The sequence below is a fragment of the Puma concolor genome, chromosome A1 (assembly GCF_028749965.1).
Source record: "Puma concolor isolate L17-30 chromosome A1, mPumCon1.1.hap2, whole genome shotgun sequence".
NCBI lineage: Eukaryota > Metazoa > Chordata > Mammalia > Carnivora > Felidae > Puma > Puma concolor.
This window is the reverse complement of record NC_141667.1, coordinates 50209740-50232342: the sequence shown is the minus strand read 5'-3', so window position 1 is coordinate 50232342 and position 22603 is coordinate 50209740. Positions and strand designations below refer to the sequence as shown.

General features: G+C 39.9%; 1 non-coding gene across 1 annotated transcript; it reads right to left on the bottom strand.

Annotated features, from left to right (window-relative positions):
- Positions 1–19545: 19545 nt before the first annotated feature.
- LOC112861889 (small nucleolar RNA SNORA18) lies at positions 19546–19676 on the bottom strand. The gene has a single exon (XR_003223764.1). It is a non-coding gene; the product is annotated as a small nucleolar RNA SNORA18 (small nucleolar RNA).
- Between the last annotated feature and the right edge of the window lie 2927 nt (positions 19677–22603).

The window sequence follows — 22603 nt, the reverse complement described above, 5'->3', positions numbered from 1 at the left end:
TCTCAACACAGCCTTCCAAGCAACTATTACCAATCAAATGGAATGGGCATGGGCATTGAAGCCCATTTGTCATCCCTGATTTATAGCAACAGATTAGTCCTTTCTTCACCAGTGTTTTCTCCCACCTATTACTTCACCAAGCATAAGCCTTTCTCAGAATAAACCATAGCCATTAGGACCTCATACAGACCTAAACAGCCCACACCAGGAAGGGGGGAAGCCACCTTTACCCATTATAGCATCCACTCCTCCAAGCCCCCACATCCAAGAGGAGTTCCTTCAAAGATATTAGCTTTTCATCTGTTTTTACCTCTGCCTAGAGGTGGTCACTTCCACTCATTATATCAACAAATATTTACTTGAGCACCTACTATGTTCCAGGTCATGTTCTACAGACTGAGGCTACAGCAATGAACAACATACACAAAACCCCCGTGCTCATGGAGCTTACTTTGAGGGAAAAGACACAGATGAGAAGCAAGTGGGCTGATACAAATGCTAAGGGGACCCAAAAAATGCAGGAAAGGGGAACAGGCAGCATTGGATGTAGGGGGATGGAGAGAAATTTTAAAAAGAAAAATCTGAGCCTGAGTGGCTCAGTTAGTTGAGTGTCCAACTTCAGCTCAGGTCATGATCTCATAGTTTGTGAGTTCAAGCCCCACATCAGTCTCACTGCTGTCAGCACAGAGCCCACTTCGGATCCTCTCCCCCTCCCCAGCTCATACTCTCTCTCTCTCAAAAATAAATAAAACATTAAAAAGAAAGAAAACTTTACTTGGGAGATGATATGTAACTAAAGACCTGAAGAAGGTGAAGAAGCATGCCATTCAGATAACTGCGGAAGAGCCTCCAGAGAGAGGTTCTGAGGCAGGAGCAGGTCAGGAACAGTGAAGAGGTTGATCCTAGTGGACAAATTGGGGAGTATAGAAGATGAGGCAGAGGATGAAGAAAGGGGGTAGATTTAGGGGATCAGGGTTACAGATCATAAAGTGTTTCATAGTGGGGATCAAAAGAAAATCTCTGACATAGATGGTTTCTGCCTTCACCAAGTTTCTATTTATAATGGAAGATAAAGAGTAAATACAATATTATAAATAATTCACTCTAAATGTAACAAATGTAGCACATTTGTAAAGGGGGGTGGGTGGGTTCAAGGTGCCATGGGAGATATAACAGGACAACTGATGGCATTTGGTGATCATGGATGGCTTCCTGAAAGATGGACATCTAAGCTGAGTCCTGAAGGGTAAGGAGTTCTCCCAGAAAAAAAACAAAACAAAACAAAAAAACAAAACAAAACAAAGGAAGAAGAATGTGCCAAGCAGAGGGAACAGGGTGTGTTCAAGGAGGTTGGAGGTAGAAGGGCTATGTCCTCAGAGCACAGACAGCAAAGGGCACATGGGTATGCTATCAGTCTGAAGAAGCCCACAGGAATCAGAACCCTCAGGGCCTTGCAATGTTTAAGGGTCTTCAACTTTTAAGCAAAAGAGGAAGTTTTTGAAACGTTTAAAAAAATTTTTAATATTCATTGATTTTTGAGAGACAGAGAGAGACAGAGCATGAGCAGGGGAGGGGCAGAGAGGGAGACACAGAATCTGAAGCAGGCTCCAGGCTCTGAGCTGTCAGCACAGAGCCTGACATAGGGCTCAAACTCACAAATGGCAAGATCACGACCTAGGCTGAAGTAGTATGCTTAACCAACTGAGCCACCCAGGCACCCCAGTTTTTGAAAGGTTTTAAGTTTAAAAATTATCAGTCTTACCTTTTTTGTGAAAAGATCTCTCTGATTACCATGTCACCGTCCATACCAACCTCTTAGATCCTTGAGATGACACAATAAAGCAAAATTGTTTTTAAAAATTGCCCTTGCTTCTTTTCTAATTAATTAGCACCTTGAAAGCCCACTTTTCCTTTCTGAACTCCCTTCCTGACCAGTGGAGGTGACCAGAGATCAGAGGAGCAGCTGCTCTCCCATTCATTCTTGTAAAACAAAGCCTTGGCCACTCCTTACCTGTCCTGAGACAGGTAAGTCCCCACAGACGTTTTCTAAAGCAAGACAGGACACGCATGTATGAAAATACTTCTCTGAGAATAAGGAGAAGAAAAATCTGGTTTACTCTATTTGCTCCAGGCTTTTTCCGGACAGAAACTCAACAGATCAAAACCATTCCAAACTGGGATGAAACCATATGGTTTCCAGAATCACACATTGTTTTACAAAGTTCAGTGGTTGAGACTGCCTTTCTCTATTGGTGGAAATAAAGCAGACTTTTTCCATTTGCTATTCAGGGTCAATACCTGCAGGTTAATTAATTCATTTGTTCCCATGTAGACAACATGTAAGGTGCCACAGGTGATCTGGAATATACAAAGCATCAAAGACAAGATTCCTTCCTTCTGCCTGCAATCATCTTGAGTTCTGTTTTTCTCAAAAAGCCGTGAATTTGTAAATCTTCAAGCAGCGGGAACATGTTGTTTTCTTGTGTTCTTTGTATTCTACAGTCTTGGTATATTCCATACTCTAAATTAGGCCTCAAAAATATTTCTGATTAAAAATTTATACAGCTCATGACAGCCTCTTTCTAGAACATAACCCCTAACTAATTCATGTTCACTTACCCTGCAGTTTTCTATTTATAATATTTTACAATTTCTGTGTATTTGTATTATAAATTATTAAATGACATCAAGGTTTTTATTTTGATGAGGGAATTTTTGATGAATTTGACAGTGTAATTACTTCAGATACTGCTCTGGATTGCTGGGAAAATATTTAATTTTATTTACCACGATGAATAATTAAAGCATGCGAGTGGTGGGCTCTCTTGCTGTGCCTTCTAGCTCCTTACTTCCCTTTGCTCCTCACTAATTAAAATAGTGATGCTTATATGTGTAGTGCCTTAAAAGACATAAATTACAACTTTGGGGCAGTGGGGAAGAAGTGGGTATGGGATAAGACTTGAGAAACATAAAGTAAAGAGGAAGGAGGGAGATGATGAAAACTTGGCTGTGTTTAATTTCATATTTTTCTAGTAAAAGTAGGGAGAGGGAAGTGCAATCTCCTTGTTTATTTGGTGAACTACCCTCCCAGTTCTAGAAATGTCTTATGTGCAAGCTTCCTTGATTAAAACAGCAGAAATGGTAATGGAAACAAAAGCAACAAAGAACACCACAACTTGCATTTATAAAGCCCAGAAGATTCCTGATTATAATACGGGATATCATACTGGGTTCATGGATTACATCTTTATATGATTTCCATTTGGTTATCACAAAACCCCGTTATGGTACACACAAGGCCAATCTTAATAGTCCTACCTGGGGATGAGAAATTTGAAGTTCAGTTTGATGAACAGCCTAGTCCTACATCACTCACAAGTACAAGGTCCCAGGTTTCCTGACTCTTAATCCACTGGGATTAAGAAATCAAGGAATAAACTTTTTCTTACCACCTGATCTTAAGTTATCCAAAATACTTGTTAAAAATAAGACAACATTCCCAAAATAGAGTCATTATGCTAAGCCCCATGTCACCAAACCAAGACTTCATTACAATTTTGGCTCTCCCAGAGATGGAATCTTAAGCCAGTCAATCAGGAATCACCTGATCAGCATTAGTTAGGTAATCTGCCCAATTGATCCCTGCCATCCGGTAGAGGAAAGTTACCTTGCAATAACCAATCTGCTTTTTTGCATCCTTGTTCCTGCTCTCTTCTGCCTATAAAAGTCTTTCATTTTGTACAGCTCTTCAGAGCCCCTGTCTTCTAGAGTGGATGCTGCCTGATTCATGAATTTTTTAATACAGCCAATAATATCCTTAAATTTTACCAGTTAGATTTTGTTTTGTAACATAACAAACATGTTACTAGGCATTCAGTATATTTTACCAAAAGACAATTTACATATATATACACGTGTATACCCATACACACGTGTGTGGGTATGAATTTCAAATGCCAAAACACTTGAGACATCAGTGGAAATAATACTAAACTGTTGATCAGTACCAATCACTCCTCTACTCTAGATCTCAGTCTCCTCATCCAAAAATGGAGACAATATTGGTATCCATCTCTTAGAATTATAAATGCTTAATAGGTAGTGCAGAGAAAGAACTCAGTAAATACTAGCTGTTCCTAGTTTTCAATGGCATATAGAGTTAAATATGGTACCAGGAGCACCAACCACATCTTAGCCTTCTTTGTATCACAACCTCTAATACGTCGTGGGTTATTCAGTAAATGACGTGGATGGATGGCTGAGGGGTTTTTGGCTATTCCACGACCAGACTGAAGGCTCCCAATTACATCCTAAGGTCCTTGAGGGCAGGACATTACCTTGTTCTTTTCCTCCATTCAGTATATTGCTTGAACACAGATGATGCTTTAAAAAAAAAAATGTCTGCTGAGTTTTACTGGAATAGAATACTCAGTATCATCCACACACAGCCGAGAAGGGTTTGGCAGCAGCTTTTCCCAGGAGTGTTGCCTGAGGCAGGGGCTGTAAAAATCCTGGAAGTGCTGAGGCCACCTTAGTAAAGAACAGGGCATTGTTTGGGGCCAGAACCCCTAGTGAGTGAGGTCTTTTCTAATCAAAGGCCCAGTCACTGGCGTGTGTTCCACAAGCCCCTGGGGCCCAGCTCTCATTGTGTGGCAGGGCCACTGGAGGTGGGGACGCCCACCTCCCAGACTGTATCGATTAGCTGCTCCATCTGCCACTCTGCAAACAAGCTGTACGTCCCCCATTGGATGAAAATGTCACCCATGGTAACAGATCCTCACAGCTGGCGTCTGACCACAGGACCCTCAGGGAGGGAATAATCAGATCCTGAAAAGCAGTCAGTCCACACCAAGCTAAATGCAAAATGAAAAATAAATAAATGTCTATTGTAATCTCTTCCCTCCCTTCTCAGCTCCAAGCACCAGATATTATTCTCAAGTTGCACTGCCACAGCAGGGGACTGTTGGCCCTCAAGGTAGGTTGCTTGAGGGTCCTATGTATAGTCTGTGGGAATTATAACTCACAGACCTCCCCTGGCTGGTTCTGGAGCTATAGAGAATGCACTGAAATCCTGCTCCAACCACTCCAGATTTCAGTTCTTTCCTAGGAGATCTGTCTCTCTTCAATCTCTCTCCCCACCCCCATCCCTATATCTATCCCTGCCCTCTTCCCTCCCTCCTCCTTCCCACCCTTCCTCTCCTCTCTTTGCTTTATTTTTCTCTCCTATACCCAATACTCCCTCTTCTTCCTGTCCCCTCTCTCCTAATTTTGTTCTTTTTGCACAGGACACTCTTCCTCGAGGTCTTTCCTGGGTTACTTCTACTCCTTTTTCAGACCTCAGTTTAAACATCTTTTTTTCTGGGCATTCTGACAATAACACTCCCCCAAACAAAGTGAATATCCCCTAATACTATGCCCCTCCCACTCTGTGCTTCCCCTCTTACTCTTCAGCTGTCTCTTTGACTAGGAGTGGTAACCTTGTCTGTCAGTTGACTATTATGTTCCCAGCACCTAGTGCCTGGCACACAGAGGATGCTTAATAACTATTACTTGACTAAACAAACAATGCCAGGTACAAAGCAATTCTTATAGGGCTTCTGGATTTTTTGAGACTCTGAAGATATCAATGCCATGAGATTCTCTTTGTCAGTTTCCAGTTACTGAACTAGCCTAAGTTGAAAATCAAGAAATTTGTCAGAAGGCTCACAAAGGTAAAGGAACCATTGCCATTTTAGACTAGAGTATTCTTTATAGTGGGGGGCTCTCCTGTGCATTGTAGTTCTACCCACTGGATGCCAATAGCACCTTCTGCCCCCAGTTGTGACGATCAGAAATGCCTCATGCCGTAAGGTGAGGATTCCAGAATAACAGGAAAAAGGTTCAGCTGCTCATAGCCAGAAATAATGACAAAAGTCCACTACATTTTTCCTGTTAGACCAGTGGTCCCCTGGGAATGATTATGCCTGCCTCTACTAGGGTGTATTTACAACGTCTGGAGATATTTCTGGTTGTCACAATTAGGGGCAGGGGATCCAAAGCTCCCCCCCTCCACAACAAAGAATGCTCTAGTCAAAAATGTCAATAGTGCAACTATTAAGAAACCCTGATCTACATGGATACGATAAAGTTTCCACTAGATATTTTAACTTTTCACTTTAAAGCCTGAACTATCTACTTCTTAGTCTTAAATTCCAAAGATACACCAGGCTCCTTGCTTTTTTTTTTATGCCAGCAGATACTCTTTCATCCTGTGGATAGTTCCTGGCATGAACATAGCAGGCTGTCAAGAGACCCAATGAGGCATCTCTGGTAGACAGCATTATGTAGTGTGGTTAACAGTATTGTTATCAGCATTATTAACAGTATTCTTTTCTGGTTTCAAATCCAAAGTCTGCCACTTTCTAGTCATGTCCTTGGACAAGTTACTTAATTTTTCTGAATCTTAGTTTCCTAATCTATAATATGGAATGATAATATACCCACAGATGATAATCCAAGGAAAGCACATGACACATTACTTAGCACAGAAAGAATATTAGCTACTATTTTATTCATGTGACAATAAACAATCAAGATTTTGTAACAGAGTTTTCACTGACTCATAGTTACTTTCCTTTTTTGACAAGTGCACTGGCTATTACTGTTTGAACTATGACTAATCCATAGCTGTAACGAATGCTTCTGTATAGATGAGTGTTGCCCCTGGGCACAGAGATGTAGAGGTATGAGAGGGCAGGATGTATTCTGGCCCAGGTGAGGTTCCTAGCACAGGAGGAGCTTAAAGTGCATGGATGTGGGGGAATGGAGGTCAGCAGAGCTTAGCCATACACTGAGGACAGATCACAAAAGGCCCAGCCAAGGGGTTAAAAATTGATTTCTTGGGGATCAGAGGCAAACAGGGACTTTAATTAAGCAGGTGAGTGGCAATTAGGTCTGTCTTTTAGGAAGCTGCAATGGCAGCATATTGGCAGTTGTTCACTTCCCTCATTGTAAACCCTGTTTTACTCTCCTAATGGTGGCTCTTCATGTTCAATTGGAACAACTTTGAAGTGGCCGAGATGGGAAAATGCCCACCTCAATTACCACCCCTAGTACTATAAATAAATGCCACCTTTCTGAAGGCAGTTTGGCAATGGGTCTTAGGTGTCTTAAAATAGGCACACCCTCTTACCCTAAAAATTCCACTTCTAGGAATCTATCCAGAGGAAATCATAGAAAACGTGCACAAATATCTACCTATAAGAAAACTCATTTTCAGCACTGTTTTTAGGAGTAAGAAGATGAAAACCCTAAAAGTTCAAAAATAATTAATTGGTTAACTAAATTAAGGTACAATGACTTGCTATAGAGTCATGAAAGCTACATTACTGACATGTGGGAAAATAGGTTACAAAAGACTGCACAGTGTATGATGCCTTTTCAAAGTACCTACTTACACACACACACACACACACACACACACACACACACACACACACACTTGTCTTTTCATGTTACAGATATCCTTTTGTCCCAGCAAATTCTTTCTGGCAATTTATCCTTAGGAATGAATGAAGGTAGTAATAGCGACATATGTAAAAGTATGTATATATACACATAAACCTACATATATGCACACAAAATAGTCCGGAAGCGTAAAGATACCAAGGTATTTAGTGTTTGCTATGGATGAGGGGATTATGGGAGACTATTTTATTTTCTTCTTTTTGCTTTGTCAAATTTTCAAGTCTTTCTAACAGCATTTATTATATTTATAATGGACTTTTTTTACATTCAGAATAATAATAATAAAGGCAAAGAAAGGTCATCCCCTATAATTATGCCCAGAAAAATTTTATAGAATATCTGATCATCCTGTAATTTTTGAATGACTAGAGGGAGACGGGCTGAGCTATACTTTGAAAATTGTTGTTGATTCTCCTTAGATTTCAGTATAAATTAAATTTGTTGTGTACTGAGTTTAGTGTGGACTGAACTGCCAATATCTGCTTAGCTACATCCTGAGTGATGTGCCACTACAATGAAAATGGAACCTATATGATTCCTTTCCTCAAATTACTCATAGTCGATCCAGGATAAATGATATATGTGAAAGAGATACTAGGACTAATTCAAGGCCACTCATGGTAAAGTGCTAAATCATAAGGGAGAGCTGCTGAGTTATACAGAGGTTCAGAGAAGGAGAAGATAATTATATATTGGAGGGGTCGGGAAAATCTTCACACACAAAGAAGATGGGATGGCAGAAAAGAGAAGAGCGGCAGCATCAAAGGCATAAAGGCAGGAATGATCAGGGTGGGTTTCAGAGACAGCAAGAGGCCAGCTTGGCATAAGCACCGAGTTCTAACTGAGGGCCGAAGGTAGTGAGGACCAATTAAGGAGGAGCCTCCGTGCTGGGGTCAGAATTTTGGACAATAATGTATGTGTAATAAGGTTCTGGGTTAAAACATAACATGGAGATAGTGACTTAAAAATACCAAATATGAACAAGATGTTGATAGTTTAAGCATTAACCATCTAGAAACCACCTAAAATAAGAAAGTAATACAAGGAAGGACATTATAACCTCTTTTAAATGAGCCCCCAAAACCCACTCTAAAAATATGTTTTGGGAAAAGGGGTAATAGTGGTCCTTTCAGTAGGAAGTAGGCTTTATGAATCCTCAGGAAGTGGCAGGAGAGAACTGGGCTTAAGGAAAGGCAAGTTCATGCTGACAAACGGTGGTTGAGAAATTTGGATGAAATCCTAAGTGTGGAAAATGTGTTTCCGTCCCCAAAATGCAACTTCTGTAATGAGTAAAATTCATTATCTTAAACTTTTGGCTATGATGTGTAATTGTTAACCTCTACTGCTTTGGTTCAAGGCTCCCTTCAGTAAAATATATTGTTTGCCATCAAAGCTGATGTGGATTAGAAGCTGAGCATGTGCCCTCCCTTTTAGGTTATATTAATATACCAAAATCGATAACATGCCATAGCTTTCAGAAGTAGTAATAAAATACCTTAAAATATTCCCAGAATATGTCTATAAATTATTTGTTCAATGTACTTATGTTAAAAAGGTTGTCAGTTACAATGCTCTGGAAAACTCTAAAATTACAAGCCATCGTATTTGTATTTGATAAAGCTCTTGCTGTTTTGGGTCAGAGAGGGTTATGCTGTGGGGGGAAAAAATCATTATTTTCCCTAATAAATAAATTACTTGCCTATATTTCATGTATCACTCAGGCCAGCCAGTATTGAAGGTTTAAATAATAAATAACAAATAGCTCCATTCATTTATTAATAATGATGCATCACGTGTGTGTGGGTGTGTATGTGTGTGTGATAGTATGTGTGTCTCGAGTACATGAGTTTCCCTTTAGAGCCTTGGGGTGACAGATTGAACAGTAGTCATCTGAAAGGACAAAAAGTCATGCCTCTGAGATCATTACCATTTTTCCAGGTTGAGGAAATCATCTAGTGATAACAGACCTTTCCACTCAGTCAGTGCCTAATGTAGAGGACCGTGCTGGGATAAAGTTCTTGAAAGGCACAGAACCACCCAATGCCTTTAGCCTAAAATTCCTTAAAGGGCTCTCCTAGTATTGACTCTTCTCAATTGGATCACCAAGGCAGAGTTCTAGGGGAAAAAATAGAGGGAAAAGAAGACAATCAGACTCTCTTCAAAACACTCTCCTTTTATTTAGTAGAAGAAAGGAAGTTAGCCACATCTGCTTCGGGCAGTTTACATCACCATTAGTCCCAGTTAATTAACTGACCTCACAGATGTAAGTATCAATCTCCACCATATTGTCACAAAGTGACCCTCACGATTCCCTGCGATGCTACTCCTTTCATTTGAAACAGACAGAGGCAGGTTGAGCCAGGGTACCCAGTCCCACAAAAAGCCAGCTAAGAAATATATTGCACTACATTCCATTCCCAAAGGAATACCTGGACCAAGGAAACGACTGGAAACAGCTGGACCTTGCAATGAGTTACTATTGGCACTAAGCCAAAGCAAAAGCAATCAGCCTTGCGGTGAATCCGAAAACAGATGGATCCCCTCCGTTTGTCCTTCCCTTCTTCACACACCTAGGGCAAGCACAGGGCTTGGCAGGAGCTCTGGGGACATGCACATATATTTAAAAGGACATAAGTCTTAGAACTACTCTTTTAACATAAATTGCATACCTTTTTTCTACATTATTTAGCTCAAGGGCAAAAGATCTTTCACCTCTGAAAATACATAAGAAAAATCTGGCCTGCTCCAGTGACCTAGCTAATTGGGCCCGAGAATGCTGGGTGGAAGAGTCAAGTTCTGACTACTGTTTGGGGTCTGTTGCTGATTCCTTTTGCCCCAGGTAAATCGCCTCTCATTCTTTGCTCTCTTCTTTATGTGACCCTCACCACCAAACAGCAACACAGAGCAGGGCACAGCAGGCTGCCACACCATCATCCTTGTTTAAAGAACAAGGTCAGCTCCTTGCTGTGAACAGATTTTCCTCTGTGGAAACAGGTTCATGTTTATCTTTCAAGTTCCAGCAACAAACTCAGGGTCGCCAACATGTGCCGCACAGCTGCTGCGGTGCCTGATTTATGAACAAATCTGCATATAATTGTGTTGGTTCTTTTTTTCCCCCTGGCCTATATTTTTTCTTTAAATAAAATGGCTTAGTCCAGGCTGCAAAAAGCCCCAATTCTAAAGCCATATAATTTTATGGACAAGGGATGGGGGTAGGAGTAGGGGAGTTCTTTTGTATGGCACCTGAACTCATTAAAATCCTAAATTCCATAATTTTACACTACCATGTGCCACAACTGAACAGCCTAATTGCTTACCGGCTTTATGAGAACCACAAATGGGGCAAGAAAACCAGGGAACAGGTGGGAAGGCCACACTGGGGTTTGGGTCCAAGCCCTGTCAAGAGGTGGTGACCAGACTAGAACTGGATGATTTTGTATAGTAAGAGACTTTACTCTTTACAGAGGCCTGAATTTAGCCAAGTCAGTGGTGGTGTGAGGTATGTGTCAAAATTAAGAAATTCCCAAAATTAGACATCTCCTTATAGTGACCACACAGTTGGGGTTTTTAAAGAAAGAGAACTACAGGATAGGTAAGAATCAATGGCTAATAATATTATCACTGCAGGTTCCTGGACACAAATAAAGACTGGATCTTACAATTTAGAAAAAAAATGATTTGGACTTCAAGAAATCAAGCTCCTTCCCTGGCCCCTCATGACGGGATATGGTGATGTGGAAGTTATGGATATGAAAATTCTTTAGCATCTGTTCTGTAGATAGTAAAAGCAACTGATGGGCTAGAATGACTGGTATATTCGGCATCTTGGTTGATCACTTTGCTTTCCTCACAAAGGAAACTAGTCCCTTTGAAGAGAATATTATAGTTTGGGGATTGTGGAAAAGGGCCAGAAATGTAAAATTAGGAAGAAATTTTCAGCATTTTCTTATTTGCCAATTGATAGCAAAGAGCAGGCCACCCAAGTTTCAATTGTCACACCCCATTCTAAAGACTGGACAAGCAAGCTTATTTTCTTCGCTTAAAATGAAGGAAAAATTCAACATATTTCCAAAATTCAGTACTTCTTTGAAGCCTCTAAAAGCTTCACCTCTGAAAATTAAGAGTGCTAGTGTTAGACTAGCAGCCTAGGTAACCATGAGATATGAGAAAGCAAGTTGATGAGATCCAGAAATGTACTAAATTGAAAGAGGTTAGAAGATGACAAAAAAAAAAAACAAAAAAAAAAAAAAAAAACAGGGAAATTGACAAGTCCATAGAGGTTAGCAGTGGAAACTACAGTGAAGACTTTTTCAGAACCTGAGAAAAAAGTCTAATATGAATAAAGTAAGCATTAATGGTAAATGAAGGGTTCAATGGATGGATGGATGGATGGATGGATGGAAAGATAATGAGTTAAGAAGAAAACTGCTGATGAGATACAATCTCAAAAAGGAGAGTCCTAGAGGTGAGAGTGGAAAAGGAGTAGCCATGGGAATCCTGATGATGATCACAATCAGAAGTTGTTGAGAACACTGCTAGTGAATGCTGTCACCTAAGAGATTGAGACACCTTACCAGAGATCTAGTAAGGCCTAGAATTAGGGGTAAGCTCTTACTCTCCAAGGAAACTTTCAGAGTGAGCTCCCAGGTCTAGCCAAAGCTCTGGCCACTCAGCGATATTTCCATAAGCACTGCCAACTTCTTCAGAAATGTGCAGAAAGATCTTCTCTCTAAATCAGAGGGACAGAATGTTTCAGGCTAATCCTCTGCAGAGGCCTAGGATCTCACACCAAGAACATAGTGTTTTGCATTAGGAATTCACTGAGACAAAGTGAGGTCAGATGGATCTCTGGTGTGCCAGGCAATCTGTGGGGGTACAGAGGTCTCTTATTTAAGCACACTGATTAGAAAGTAAGACTGATACAGGAGAAGAAACATTAGACAGGGAGTCCTGCTTCTAGCTTTGCTAATTCCAAAATTAGGCCAAAACTACGAAGTAGGACAATTCTTTTTGTTCACTTTCCTTCCACAGCCCTCTCTTTCTCTTTCCTTCATTGCTCTCAGAATCTGTTTCCAGGTACTTGTCCTCACGAAACATCCCAGACATTCCTCACCATTGACCAGTTCAAAACTATGTAAGAACTTATTTACCATTAAGCATTTTGCATTCATTGCTTCATGCAACCTTAATGACAACCTGGTAAGGTAGATACCATAATTATTCCCATTTAGCAAATAAAGAAACTGAGGCTCAGCAAAATCATATGATTTGATTAAAGGTAACCTTGTCAATGTTGATGTTTCACATCTGGTCACCTGCCTTCCCTACTTGTCCTTTGTTCTTATGGATCTCCTTGCTCCTAAAAGCCGTGACTTTTTTTCAGACTACAAGGTTTTTGTTCACCCAGGAATGACTCATGGCTTGTTATACTCTGCATAATGGTAATGACTATGAAAGCATTTCATAAACCATAATAGCGTGTGTGTCTGTGTCTGTGTGTTGCATCCATTTCTGCTTCTGTTTGGTTTCTGACTTTGCCTTTCTCCTGGATGCATTCACCTGAAATTCAGAGTCCCCAACCAGAGTAATGCCCACCTCCTAGGCTAGTCTTCATACATCTGCAGTATGCCTGAGTGTTCCCAATTCTAGTTCCTTTCAAATTTGGAAATGACCTGGGGTCATTTCTGTGCTAGACCTAGTGGCAAGGTGCTGGCTTGCTGATTGAAATTCTTTATGAAGCATCCTCTTTCCTAGCATTCTATGGCTGTCTCATATGTCCCTATGTCCTTTGCACTGATTTGCACTGCCCTTTAAATTGTCCCTATGTACCCTTTTAAAAAGCTTGAAATAGCCTTTCCTATCATATGTTTATATCGCCAACAACAAAATTCTATTGTGTCCAAGGAAAATGGACACATAATCATAGCTAATACTACTTGAGCATTTACTATATTCCCAGCACAGGGCTAAGCATCTCACATACATTATCTCATTTACCCTCATAATATCTCTGTGAGATATATAGAATTGTTATCTCCATTTAATGGATGGCAGAACCAAACAAAGAATGTACCTAAAATCACACACAACTAGGGGCACCTGGGTGGCTCAGTTTGTTAAGCGGCTGACTTCGGCTCGGGTCATGGTCTTATGGCTCATGAGCTCAAGCCCCGTGTTGACTATGTACTGACAGCTCAGAGCCTAGAGCCTGCTTCAGATTCTGTGTCTCCCTCTCTCTCTCCCCCTCCCTCCCTCTCAAAAATAAATAAACATTTAAAAAATGTAATAAAAAAATAAAATAACACACAACTAAGATGCCAAGCAAAGGTTTATTTTTTTTTTAATTTTTTTTTAACGTTTATTTATTTTTGAGACAGAGAGAGACAGAGCATGAACGGGGGAGGATCAGAGAGAGAGGGAGACACAGAATCTGAAACAGGCTCCAGGCTCTGAGCCATCAGCACAGAGCCCGACGCGGGGCTGGAACTCACAGACCATGAGATAATGACCTGAGCCGAAGTCGGACGCTCAACCGACTGAGCCACCCAGGCGCCCCTCCAAGCAAAGGTTTAAATTGGATCTCATGTGTGTCTCCAACGCCATATGCTCTTAATTAGTTAATACAAGAGATACTTTTGTTATTGTTGTTTTTGTTTTTTGAGAAAAGAAAGAGAGAGAGAACACAAGTGGGGGAGGGACAGAGAGAGAAGGTAAGAGCGAATCTCTGTGCTGACAGTGAGGGGGCCCCACCCAGGGCTTGATCTCACAAACCTTGGGATCATGACCTGACCTGAAATCAAGAGTTGGATGCTTACTGACTGCCACCCAGGCACCCTAAGATAATTTGTTTTTATTCTTTGAAATGAATGAAGGCTTTCCAACTCCAAATTCACCAGAAGTCTCCTGGCTCCCAGATCAAGCATATTCCCAGAGGGGAACTACACATAGGACATCTTGTGCCTACGCTTTGTGTCAACTGGCAACTTGGTTCAAGGTCCTGTGAAACCACTGTTTTTTGGTCACCAATCCATGAATGTTGACACACAGCTACTGTCAGAGATTAGACAGCAAGAGAACTTGTTAATACAACTCAAAGAAAAGAACCAAATGCAAGTGGATCTCCCACATAAAGGAGAAGACACATTGTAGGTTGTTTTTGTTTGTTTGTTTGTTTGTTTGTTTGTTTATTAGTCAATAGGACTCATCTGCTTTCTGGATATCGGAACCCAATATTTAGAAGCCGGAGTGTCCCATTCTAGACTCCTGTATCCATTTCAGTACTCCTTCTGCCCATCAGTTTACTCCTTAAGTGGCAGAGTATTTTAATAAACCCATTCATGTCACAGAAACAATATACAGTATCTGCATCTAACAGTGTTTGCTTCAATTCAACTGACACTTGAGCAAGTGTTCTGAAGTCTGACCTCTTAGGTTAAACCCCTGCTTCATCAACTTTTTAAATCTCCCTAAGCCTTAGCTTCCTTAGCTGTCATGAGTATCCAATGAAATAACACATGTAAATTACACTCAGATGCTAAACTAAACCAAACCAAAAATAAGAATAAACCAAGAATAAACCAAACCAAGAATAAGTAAATCAAGGCAATGAGAAGGCCAAAGTGATGCTGGGTAGCAAAGCTGTACTTCTCTAATTTTTCTGCCACAGCCAAAGGGAAATTAAAGGGCAGAGAAGAAATAAAGCTCATCTTTTCCTAGCCCTTCTAAATGGCGTTAGGACTCAAAATGGAGTTTCTGTGAAGGGTTGGCATGTCTATCTCCTTGTCCCTGCAGGTCAGTGAAGCATAAGCCCTTCAGGCAAGGAGGGAAGTGTTTCAGCCATGGTCAAGAGCCAGGTCTTATTAACCAAATTCCTCCCTCTTTTAGAGAAGGGAGCTCAGGAAGGAAATGAATAAGTAAACAGGAAGGGACGGGGTAGTATGAGTTAGTGGAGAGTGTGAAAATTCTGATGTGTTTTCAACAGAAAGCCAATCTTTCGGCTATACATACCAGACATCGTTGTCTTGGATGTGAGTTAGGACAATCGTGTTGTATAAAATAAACAAGGGGAACAAACAAATCCAGAGCTGTGAAACATCCTCTTCTGGAGTCCACGAACATCTCCCATTGCCAGTTCGGCAGTGGCAGAAATCAGCATTTCACCGTTTAAGAGCCCATGAAACCTCCAAGTAAGAACAACTCGTTTCCTGGCTCTCTTTATTACAATTCCTTCTAATTTAAAATTTATAATGAATGCGAACAATAATCAGTTTGTAAATACTGTTTTTAAGTTCACTAGAGCTTTGCCGAGATATTCCTTCTAGGTAACAAGTATGTGGCTCATTACTCTCTCATTAGCAAGATAGAAATAAAGATGCAAAAAAAAAAAAAAAAAAAAAAAAAAGGGAAGAAAGAAAAGGGAAAAAACACCCACTCCAAAGATACTGTTGAAGTCTAATTGCCTGCATGGAATTCTTAATAATGTTTACTAATGCCTTTTCAGCCTTGCCAATTTTAATGCTCATTCCAGATTCCAGGTGTGACGTCTGTGGTCCCTGCTGTGATCTTAGCAAGTGAGTTTAGACACCTAGAATAGCAGCTTTGGAGAGTTTTTAGCCCCATCTTATGTCCCCAGAATGCAATCACACCCAATGGGGCTTTAAAAAGGAAATCTCAAGCAAGCTCTGGCATTTTTATTTAAAATTAAATCTCTAATTGGACAGGGCCTGCCCTTTACCTAGATAAGACACGATGACATCTCAGCCAGTCTCATAGAGGGCAGAGCTCCAAGAGTGAACCTTGTACTAGCCATTGCAAGTGGCTAAGCATTTCCCCCCCTTATCTCCTAGAAACTCTGGGCATGGTAGATTATACTCTTTAGACACATAGATCCTTTGTAATCTCATTTGGCATTCTGGAAGTCAAAAATCAAATGGAAAATATTCTACAGAGATGAAGAGTTATAGCAAAGATTAGCTTCTTGAATCTCACCGCTGTTAAAGCAAAGAATAACAAGAGGACTTTCAGTAAGAAACTATAGTAGTTTGGGGTGGGGTGGTGTTGGGGGAAGCAAGGCCTATTGGTTTGTGGGTTTTTTTTTATTCTAAACAACAAGTGAGTTATTTAGGAATAAAATTTAGGAAATAATTCATTGACCCTTGCAAGAACTTTGCATGTGAAGAAACTAAGGCAGGGAATTTGTAAGTTCACTGCAGTTTGGATCATATCCACTGGAGGTTTATCCTCACGATTCCATCCCAGCCACCTTTCTGCCTCTTTCTCCTGTCCTCTAAGAAGTTGAAATGGACTTCCTAAGCCCATAGGATCAGGCTGAGTGTGAGGCTTTCATTTTGAGGGCTAATTTGGGGATGCAAATTTAAAAGGAACTTACTCCATTTCCTTTATGCCGGTGAGCCTTTCTCTTACAGTTTTATAGTGAGAAAGGAAGGAGGAGAGGAGAAAGCAAGTCCTAACTCCATCAAAATTCCTTGTAATTCTACTGTTTAAAGAAAAACTTTTGGAACTGACATTTGCAGGAGTCTGCTGTTGATTACAGGGGGGAACTAAGCAGAGAACTGTGAATAAGGTCCTGCAACCAGGTTCATAAAACAAGATTGAAAAAGTTATAAAAAGCCATAATATCAAAACCATCATGCAAAAAATCGGACACTGTGCCCAGATATAGAATCCATTCCTCAAGCAGGCCAAAGCCTCCAAAGGGCAAGCAAAAGCCCCTTTCGGCCCAGGATGGTGAAACAGACTTGGGCTAAGGTTCTGCCATCAACTAGTTGTGTGATCCTCGGCCAGGTGTTCAACCTCTCTGAGCTTCAGTTTTAGGATCTATAAAATGAACAGGTTTAACTTGAAACCAGGTGAATTCTGCTGCTCACGTTTGAACCCTGGCTCTGCTACTACTTAGCTGTGTAACCTTATGCAAGTTATTTAACCAGGGTGTGCCTCAGTTTCCTAACTTGTGAACTAGGAATAACTATACTACTTCCCTCACAAGGCTGTTGTGAGGATTAAAGGAAAAATAATATAGGTAAAGGGCCTATAATGGTGCCCGGAATGCAACAATCAATAGACACTGGGTGCTGCTGCTACTAAATGTTGTAAAATGGCTGCAACTCATTGAAACTAACAGATGCAAGAAGGACAAAGCAGTAATCTAAGCTGACTTAGGGTGAAAAGCTTCTGATTTCCTGATGAGTTGGCCTCACCACTAATTGACTCTTCCAGAGGCTCAGAAATGCTGATCCCTACCTCCACGAAGAGGCATTTTTACCTGCTCCTCTTCCAAAACACATCTGCAGATACTAACGTTTGTTTTTTTTAAGACTATAAGTTTTTTATTTAAGAAATTTTACCTGTGATTCCTTCCACTCCCAATCACCACAGTTGCTCCAAAGTCGGAATCATAACCTTCAAAATAGCCCTTTTATTTTTTTAATGTTTATTTATTTTTGAAGGAGAGAGAGACAGAGCGTGAGCAGGGGAGAGGCAGAGAGAGAGGGAGACACAGAATCCCAATCAGGCTCCAGGCTCCAACCTGTCAGCACAAAGCCTGATACCGGGCTTGAACTCACGAATGGTGAGATCATGATCTGAGCCAAAGTCAGACACCCAAACGCTTGAGCCACCCAGGTGCCCCTAAAACAGTCCTTTTAAAACGAACTTTCAGGGAACCTGGGTGACACAGTTGGTTAAGCATCCAACTGTAGATTTTGGCTCAGGTCATGATCCCAGTTAGTGAGTTCAAGCCCTGTATCGGACTCTGTGCAGACATCATGGAGCCTGCTTGGGATTCCCTGTCTCCCTCTCTCTCTGCCTCTCTTTCGCCCTGCCTCTTTCTCAAAAATAAATAAACACACAATTTTTTGAAAAGAAGAACTTGTGTTCAATCCATTTGTCACTATCAGTCCAGAGTTCTTTTGGTTGGGCTTCTTTGATCACCACTTGAATATGGACATACTTCAAAATTCCCCACCTGTGGGAATGCAAGCTGGTGCAGCCACTCTGGAAAACAGTATGGAGGTTCCTCAAAAAACTAAAAATAGAACTACCCTACAACAGAGCAATTGCACTACTAGACATTTATCCACGGGATACAGGTGTGCTGTTTCGAAGGGACACATGCAACCCCATGTTTATAGCGGCACTATCAACGATAGCCAAAGTACAGAAAGAGCCCAAATGTCCATCGATGGATGAATGGATAAAGAAAATGTGGTATATATGTATGTGTATATATATACATATATATATATATATATATGTATGTATACACACACACACACACACACACACACACACAATGGAGTGTTACTCAGCAATCAAAAAGAATGAAATCTTGCCATTTGCAACTACATGGATGGAACTGGAGGATATTTTGCTAAGTGAAATTAGTCAGTCAGAGAAAGACAAAAACCATATGACTTCACTCATATGAGGACTTTAAGAGACAAAACAGATGAACATAAGGGAAGGGAAACAAAAACAATATAAAAACAGGGAGGAGGACAAAACAGAAGAGACTCATAAATATGGAGAACAAACTGAGGGTTACTGGAGGGGTTGTGGGAGGGAGGATGGGCTAAATGGGTAAGGGGCATTAAGGGATCTACTCCTGAAATCATTGTTTCACTATATGCTAACTAATTTGGATGTAAATTTTAAAAACTTAAAAATAAAATTAAAAACATTTTTTGAAGGTGAAAAAAAAGATATAAATCTTTCCAACAAACCTACAAAGTAAGCATATAATTACTCACTTTAAAAATAAAGAGGGGCAGAAAGAATCTAAACAAAAAAAAATTCCCCACCTGTAATCTTTGGGATCCAATTCCTTTACTTTAAGGCCATATTTAGGGTCAGAGTAGATGAATCTCCCGGTTTTTAATGTCAGACGCCCTGTAAACATGAATGAGTTCAAATCATATTCACCCCTAAACTATCACACCCAAGAACTATATTGTTGGAACACCCCAATACCTAAGATTTAAAAAATATGACTATCAGATCTTTCTCAGAGTGTCAGCAGATAGATGTCTTGTAGTTCTTTCCCACAGATCTAACACATAGTTCTGTGAGTAAAGGAAACCACACATATCCTCTAGGAGGCGTTTCCAGTGATGTAGGTCTACAGAAAAAGCCCCCTCAGGATAGACCTCAACCAAAGTTTAAATTCCAGGTTCCCAAACCACACTTGGCAAACACCAATTCCTGTCCTGGTATAGCTGCCCTCAAAGGCTTTCTGCATGCTCCTTTCATAGAGAAATGTCTAATTCTAAGCTTTTCAATTCATTAGCTATATGCCCTTGACCAATTCATTCCATTTCTTGACCAATTTCTTTTTCTGGGGAAAAAAAAAAAAAAAAAAAAAACCACACACACAATATAACATCAGTATCTTGCATGGCTTTAGAGATGAGCAAATAAGGTAATTAAATGCTCACAACTACCATTTATTGAGCCACTACTAGGTACTAGGCTCTGTACTAGAGATTTTACATATGTTATTTCAGTTAAATAATCCTCACAACAATCCTAAAAGGCAAGAATTAAATAGCCCTGTCACTTACCATTTGCTCAGGTCAAAAATCTTAGAGTCATTTTTGCATCTTCTCTATTACATTCTATACCAATCCATAAGCAAATCTTGGCTCTACCTTCAAAAAAACAGATTCAGACTAATTCTCACCAATTCTATCTCCACCACTCTTCCAGGAGAACTGCAATAGCCTAGTTTGCTACCATGTTTGCTTGGCCCCGTTTCACCTGCTCCCCACCAGGAGTCACAGCAGTCGTGTTAAGAATGTGATGCGCCTGGTGGCTCAATCAGTTAAGCATCCAATTTCAGTTCAGGTCATGATCTTGCTGCCTTGGGTTCAAGCCTCGCATCGGGCTCTGTGCTGACAGCTCAGAACTTGGATCCTGCTTCAGATTCTGTGTCTCCCTCTCCCTCTCACACTTGGTCTCTCTCTCAAAAATAAATAAAACATTAAAAAAATTTAAAAAAAGAACGTAAGTTAGGTCCATAGTTTACAGGTCAGCCTCTACTAACATTTGCAGGAGCCAGGGCAAAAATTCAAATGAGGGTCCACATACCATATTTAATTTTTTTTAAGTTTTAAATCAAGATAAAAAGTGTTTTCAAAATATTTTTTTCTGAAGAGGTTAGAGTGGAAGAGAGCCAAAGCATACGAGACTCTTAAAAACTGAGAACAAGCTGAGGATTGATGGGGGGTGGGAGGGAGGGGAGGTTGGGTGATGGGTATTGAGGAGGGCACATTTTGGGATGAGCACTGGGTGTTGTATGGAAACCAATTTGACAATAAACTTCATATATTGAAAAAATAAATAAATAAAAATAAATAAAAATTTTTTTTCTGTTATCTACTTGATAAATCCATAAAATGGTGAGATCTAAAAATATATGTAAATCAGGGTGCCTGGGTGGCTCAGTGGTTGAGTGTCCTACTTCAGCTTAGGTCATGATCTCATGGTTCATAGGTTCCAGCCCTGCTTCAGGCTCTGTGCTGACAGCTCAGAGCCTAGAGCCTGCTTTAGATTCTATGTCTCCTTCTCTCTCTGCCCCTCCCCTGCTCACACTCTGTCTTTCTCTCTCAAAAATAAACATTAAAAAAAATACATACATATACATATATATACATATATGTAAATCTATGGCCGTTAAAATGACTAAAAGTATAAATCTATGATTAAATGCCTAAAAATTGTCAAAATATCAAAGATTATTCAACTTAATTGTTATTATGAATATTTGGCTGTTTGGATGAATAAGAAGTAAATATGTGGATAAATTATGAATTATTATGTATTCACTCCATAAGTTTTTCTTGTCTTAACTTTAACAAAATTAATCATCATGTCATAATAATCTAGATTTTCACATCATTATGTTCTATTGATAGCAATAATCTAAAGTATTAAAAGGTAATTATATTGAAAGTATATAATATTTGAGTAAACTTTCATTAAAAAATTTAATTAATATAAATAAAAAGAACAAAACACTTAAATTTTTGTTCGCAAAAATGCTGTTTTTATCCTGAAATATTCAAAATTATTTACTAAAATTAAAAGGTGTAAGGTTAATTATAGTAATTAATGTCAATATTTTAAATCATTTAAATGAAGCTGAAATCTATTTTTTTGAAAAATTAATTAAATCTATCAAATATTATTATTAAAATGAAACCATTTGTAGATTTGGCTTGAAAGGTCATCTAGTCACCAGTATAAAGACTCAGAATCACTCTATGTTTCACGCTTTTCACTACTATATATAAAAATATAGATACAAATTTAAGAGTAATATGGATTTCTTACTAGTGCAAAATCTTCCTCAGCTACCCCATGCAACTGTGTCCATGAATAGTTTCAGAAGCATATTTTTGAATTTGAGGTGATGCAAGAAAAGAGATGTTTCACACAACTGGGAAATAATTTTGCACGTAATCATGCAAACGTTTTTTGATATCTGAGAAGTAGAACTTATCAAATTAATTTGTCTTTTCTTTTACCTAAAGACTTCATCTAGTCAAATCCTTGCCACACTCCAAATTTGTGTCTATTTACAAAGTCAGCAGCAGTAAAGTTTCACTCAAAACTTTACAGCATTTGGATGCATTGTTGACCTTTTGTTTTGAGGACACAGGGCAAGAGATGTGGGAAAGTGTTCCTCTGGGGCCTGAACAGAGTTAGCTGCAGGAGTGGATGTTTCAAGTTTGGGTTGCTGTGTGTTAACTCTGAATGCTGATTCACAAGGAATGGAAGCCAGTGTGCTTGTTAATAAATTGATGCTTTCTGTGATTGTGGCATGTAGGATCTTTTAATGCTCTTGCCTGGGGATAAGGGCAATACCGCCTATAGGTCCCATATGATCTGGCTCCTGGTTATCTCCCCATCCTCTCTTGTCACTCTTGTCCGCTACCATGCCAATTCAATGGGATTTGAACTGCCTTCTTGCAGTTCCTTGATCACAACAGCCGTGTTGAACACCTTCACGGACTTGCTGTCTCCTCCATCTGAAGTGTCCTTCTTCTAGATATTGATGCAACTCACTCCCTCCATATTC